Source organism: Triticum aestivum, unplaced genomic scaffold (genome assembly GCF_018294505.1).
Source record: "Triticum aestivum cultivar Chinese Spring unplaced genomic scaffold, IWGSC CS RefSeq v2.1 scaffold24918, whole genome shotgun sequence".
Taxonomy (NCBI): Eukaryota; Viridiplantae; Streptophyta; class Magnoliopsida; order Poales; family Poaceae; genus Triticum; species Triticum aestivum.
The window spans coordinates 1-6,285 of NW_025232385.1; the positions used below are offsets into that span (position 1 = coordinate 1).

Below are 6,285 nucleotides of genomic sequence, written 5' to 3' on the forward strand. Positions count from 1 at the left end.
CCTAAAGGGTGATTCAATATAGTGTGCACCTCTATATTAACACCCTAGTATAATACAATAACAATTCATACAATGCATACTAAGCATCCCAAAACACCGCTATAATAGGACAAAACAAAACTACCCAGACATGAAAACAATGAAACAAATCATAGGCGAATTATTCTTTGAATCAAACACCATGTCTTAGTAGTAGATTACAATTTTTTTACAGTGGTGAACCCTTTACTCCAAGGAAGATGGTGGCGGAAATGGTGGAGTGCTCCGGCATCCTTCCCACGTCCGCCGAAAGGGAGAGGGAAGGTACCCCTTTCTTTTGTTGGAGATGGGCTTTCTACTCTATAGATGGAGGCTATGGTGCTGCAATTTTGGCACCAAAGGGTGCCCCCCCCCCCCCCCGGGTGGAAAGTTAGTGTTTCCCAATAATGTAGGTCAAGTCTTCCAATCTCGACCATCCAACCCATAAGGCTTTGATCCAAGGGTCCTTGGACATGTTTAGGCCCTTCCAAAGCCTTTCTTGCCCATAGGATCAAACCACATTCGAATCCATCAAGTTTGGAAGGATTTAGAGTCAATCTTGTCACTCTGTTTGAAAGTGGCAGCTTTTGTAAATATTGGGTTGGGCCCACACAGTGCATACGAACTTAGAATTGGGTGATTCCAGGTGCTATGGTTTTGCTATGATGTGGAGTTTAAATTTCAGTTATTGATTTTCTTCATTTGACTCAATCTTAAGGGGTCCAAGTGATGATCTTTAAGAATTAGACTTGCATGGACAGATATGTAGTAACTCCAAATTTTACCGGACCTTGAAGTTTTTCCATAGTTCATTGAATTTCCATGAAGTTCCTACACACATAAGGGAAAACAAGAAATTGTGATTGTCTTGCAATTATTAGTAGGTTAGTCCAAATAAATATCAAAGTTTACATAAAAAATAAGATACTTGCATGAAACATACAGAAAATATAGATACGTCGGAGACTTATCAAGGGCGAGATGCAGCAAGATGCTCACGTGTCGTGGAGGTGGTAGGATGGATGGGATGGCAGGGCCATGGGTTTGGTAGGGCAAGACTGCTAGCGAAAGTCGTGCTCCGACTGAGGCCGAAGTCGTCAATGGCGGCGCCTACAGGCACCGTTTCCTTGTTGAAAGCATTGATGTTGCGGTCCTCCCTTCTTTTCTGAACATGCTTTGAGGGAAATCCTAGATCCGGTCTCCCTTGAACTCAAATAATATGTTAGCATGTGTTATGGTGTTGCTAGAAGGAGGTCGCGAGAGGGCCGATCGGGGGCCTTTTTTGCCCACGGCCGGGCAAGAGGGAAGGGATTTCCTTCTTAATTCTTGCTTGATTAGATTGATACATCTCCTCTCTTTATATAGAGAGGTTTACTTAACTCCCAAGCAAGGCTTACTTGACCCCTAAGCAAGCAACCCTTATCTCTAATTAACCCTAAGACTAATGGGCCCATTAGGCCCATTACATACACTAACACTACACCCCACCTGGACATGCAACTTGTCCTCGAACTGCAGCCTAACCAACTTATAACCATGACTCGATGCAACACAAACCGAACACCTAAAAATAAGCCTTTTACATCTCGGCTTGTTTTATGACTCTCAACCTAAAAATAAGACATCAAGGTCCTTTGCGCAGCGAAGGGAAACTTGGAGGAGCGGCAACTGCATACCATGCATCTCTCGCACACACCGACGCGCTAGGAGGCCGCGCGCAGCAGCCTGCAGCCTCACCGCCGCTGACACGTGGCGGGTAGCGATCCAAGACGGAAGCGGTGACGGCGACGGCGGGGACTTGATCTGCTGGATGTGGACGCCCTGGGATGGCGGTGGCGCTGATGGGAACAAGGTCGTCGCACTCCCGTCGTAGGGCATCCCATACTGGGCGGCGGAGCTGACCGGCGGTGGCTGCTGCAGCTGCAGCGGAGCGCCGGGCACGGCGGAGGCTGCCAGGAGCGGCGGCTGCCACTGTAGCCAGGGCTGGGCGGTGGTGGCGATGGATGGCAGCTGCAGCGGCCCGGCGAGCACGGCGAAGGCCGCCTGGTGCGGCGGCTGCCACGGCAGCCACGGTGGCGCGGGGGTGGCGATGGGCGTCGCAGCCGGGTGCGGCCCGTAGGACCCGGCCAAGAACAGGTGGATCTCTTGGACCGCCTGGGTTAGGTCCCACAGCACCCCGGACACCTCTTCCCAGGTGAGGACGGCGGGGGCGGGCGCGACGGAGGACCCCGGCGCGGGCAGGAGCGGGGCGACGGTCGCCGAAGGCGACAAGGGGACCGGCAGCGGAAGACACGGGCTTGGCGGCTGTGAAGACATGATCGAATCAAAGCTAGCTGATACCAAATTGTTAGAAGGAGGGTGCGAGAGGGCCGGCCGGGGGCCTTTTTGCCCACGGCCGGGCAAGAGGGAAGGGATTTCCTTCTTAATTCTTGCTTGATTAGATTGATACATCTCCTCTCTTTATATAGAGAGGTTTACTTAACTCCCAAGCAAGGCTTACTTGAGCCCTAAGCAAGCAACCCTTATCTCTAATTAACCCTAAGACTAATGAGCCCATTAGGCCCATTACGTACTCTAACAGCATGCATCCACGCTGCTTGAGCACTTTTTTCTCAACTGAGGATATTATTATGCTTGTACAAGATTATCAGGGGTTATGCTCAAGGTCAGAGCTTCATGTAAGTAGCACTAATAATGGATGATGTTCAACCTTCATATATATAGCTCCAACCGCCATGTACCAAATCACATACTCCGCAGAAATTTTACCTATTGCTGGTTTAGTTACATCTCAGCTTGCAGCCAGGACGAGAAGAACAAAAATGTAGTTTTCTTAACTGACAACTAAATAACACTAGCTGTGTGCCTTTTTCATGTACATCAACATAACACCTTAGAAAATGTGCATGTCAAAACAGCTAGAAATCTCTTGGAGATATTTAACTGGAAGTTCAGCAGCAGCTTGTCGAACAAAAAGGGACATAAACTGATATGCAATTCTTCAAGGCGAAAATGGACTCATCCACTAAAACTTTTATTCATTCCCATGTTTCCGTGGGCAGCAAGTGTAGAATTACATTTTTAACTTCAGCTCTCCTAATTGATCCATCTCAGCGAAACTAATAAGCTAGCTAGCTACGGCTAGGCTAGGCTTAGGCTACTTCTACTCCTCGATCCTCTGGGCCGCGGCTACTGCTCCAGCAGCTTGTTCATCGTGGGGGTCTTCATCTCCCACGCGTGCAGGTTGGTGACCTTGATGTCCGACTCGCCGTTGTTGAAGACGAAGAGGTGCGCGTCGTCCCCAATGGCCTTCCTCGGGTAAACTCTTGTCAGGATGCACGTCTTTCCGCCGGCCCCGAAGCTCTCCACCACAGAATGGTCAATCTGAAATGAAGTTCGCGACATGGCTTAGACCCCTCTTGCAACGGTGACATAGATATTAATCAGAGCATACTTTGATGATTGGTCATGTGGTTAGTTACGTACCAATGTCCTGAGGGCGATCTTCTTGGTCTTGGCTATGTCAACATTGACGAAGCCCGCAAAGGTCGGCCTGTAGATCTGAGACTCGTACGACGACCTGCTTCATAACGATCATAGGGAATTACTATTGGATCAGGATGCATGGATGGTCCAACATTTCAACATTATATGCAATAGTGTGACTTGAGTGAGTTATATCTTATATGTTACCTTGTTGGGTCATTACACATGAGGACGACATAATTGGTGTCGTTGGTCTTGAACACCCTGAAGAAGACGGCTGTCCTCTCCTCGAGGTCATCGGAGGCCAGCAGCCAGAGCCCAAACGGCCCAACGCCGCCCTTGACGTGCGAGTTGAACTTCTTGCATAGCCCCTGTGCATCGGTTCGCCATGACGGGTCGAACTTCTCCGCCTTGTCCAGGTTCCTAATCGAGAACGCTGCCTCAACATCCGATTGCACGGATTTGAAGCCGGTGACCTCGAAGTACTCACCACCCTTGACAGCCTTGTTGCTGACATTGATGTGTTTTGAGCGCAGCGACTTGACCTCCTCCACAGGCCACTGAATCAGCTGCCTCCCACTCCGTGACAGGAAGATCTTCCTTGGTATCGCCTGAAAAAAAATCAGCAACAACAATACATCTCGATCTCAGCACTTCCGGTAGAAAACATACTAGTAGCAAAAAAAATTTTGTTCATGTGGCAGCGTAAGCTAGTGACCTGGATGCCGGCCCAGCCCTTGTGGCGGTCGTCGGTAACGGTGTCAGACTCATTGGCCCAGCCCCAGAGCACTCGGCGTTTCTTGGCCGGGTCGAAGAAGGACTTGGAGGCGTAGAAGTCACCATAGTCGTAGCGGAGGCCGTAGTCATTGTCAGGGAAGGCGGGGTCAGGGGTGTACCTCTCCTTGTCGTGGTTGTAGGTGCCAACGGTGTAGTAATCGTATCGTGTCAGCTCTAGACTCACCTTGAGCACGTATTTGACGTCCTCGGCCAAAGCACGGTCGTGCAACTCCGCGGTATCCACACCGCGCTGGTGGTGACGGCTGCCTCCGACCACCGCCACAGGGAAGAAGTCGGGACATTCCCACATTCCGGTGAGTCCCGCATGCAACGAGTGGCGCGCCTTGACCCACTTCTTGAAGTCTCGGCTCCGGTACAACGCCGCGATCCCCCTCATGTTCTCCTTGGTGCCCACCACCAACCTCCAGTGTCTGCACATATACAAGGTACAACATATATTCTTTATGTATACTCATAGCACAATATATAGTTGGTGGGGGGGGAGGGGGGGGCACCGCCCCCTTCCTCCCAAGCTCTGAGCTAACTTGTGAAGAAAATTTGTTCGGACGACCAAGATGGAAAATAAAATGTACGCGTACCCGTCGGGTCCATACCACGCTGTCGTGGGATCACGGAACGCGCTCACGTTGATGCCGTGGTCGGGGGTGATGATGGGGTTGTACTCGGGCTTGACCCACTCGCGGAGGAAGGGGTCGGAGAGGTTGGCCGGGTACGCGACGTTCTGCACCTGGTTCTTGTCGGGGTCGATGCCGGTGTACATGATGATAGGGACGTCGTTGGGCAGCAGTGTCGCGGAGCCAGACCAGCAGCCGTTGACGTCGAAGGGCCTGGTCGGGTAGATCGCGGGCTGGAGGGCCACCCAGTGGATGAGGTCGGTGGAGACGGAGTGCGCCCAGATGATGTTCCCCCACACGGCGCCCCTTGGGTTGTACTGGTAGAAGAGGTGGTACAGCCCCTTGTAGTACATTGGCCCTGCATCCATCCGCACGTTCGTTTACATATTGGGTGCACAGTGCCATGCAAACATTTTGAACGAATTTTCTTCACGTAGTGTAGGTTTAGATACATGCTGGGTCGCACAGCACAGTGCCATACAAATATCCACACTGGTTAGTTAATTGCTACACGTAGTCACGTACCATTGGGATCTGATTGGTTGTTGCGTCGTCATGGGAAGTAGGTCAATGCCATGCAAACAAAGGCGACGAGGAATGAGCAATGGCCCGTTGAAGAAGAAGATGATCCACAAACATGGAGAGGTAGATAGATGGAAAGAAAATACGTGCGTACCATTGATCCAGTGCTTGGGGGGCTGGAAATGGTAGCCGGTGCGCAGCTCCGTGGCGACCTCCTTGGCCTCCAACGACTGGAGCTCCGGGTAGACGACGTGCGACGCCTGCACCGCCGTCGCCGCCGCCCAGCACAGCAGCGACACGATCGCTAGCGCCGCCGCCGCAGTCCCCATTCCCTCCCCTCTTCTCTGAGCACCCACCACCCGTACGTATACGAATACGAGAGTAGCCTGAAGGAGACGTAGGAGATGAGTGAGTGAGCAATGCGGTGTGTGGTCCGTACGCTTGTATGCACGGGTATTTATAGTCGGGTTTGGATAAGCAGTACACATGGGACTGAGATCCTAGGACTCCACGTGGTGGCCGTGTTGTATTGACAGTCAAAGATTTGGATAAGAACGCACGCATGGAATGGAGAGAGATCCTAGTATTCCACAGGGTGGACCGCGCGCGCGCATGGATAGGCCACGGGGCTCTCCTCTCCTAGATGAACCAGCCGGGGGTACGATTTGACCGTACGTCGGTACGTGTCACTACGCCCGGATGCATGCACGTATATCCGCTGGTCCACGGCGAACGTCGCCGCGCGCCGCCGATCGAGCTCGCCGCGGCGTGCTGCTGCTTTGGATACGGGCATACGGCGACCGCGGAGCCGCCGTAGGTGGATAGGTACACGATGTTTCATGGGTTA

At 51.9% G+C, this 6,285-nt stretch overlaps 1 pseudogene; it reads right to left on the bottom strand.

Moving 5' to 3' along the window:
- Positions 1-3,114: 3,114 nt before the first annotated feature.
- Positions 3,115-5,767, bottom strand: LOC123175936 (beta-fructofuranosidase, insoluble isoenzyme 3-like; annotated as a pseudogene).
- Positions 5,768-6,285: the final 518 nt, after the last annotated feature.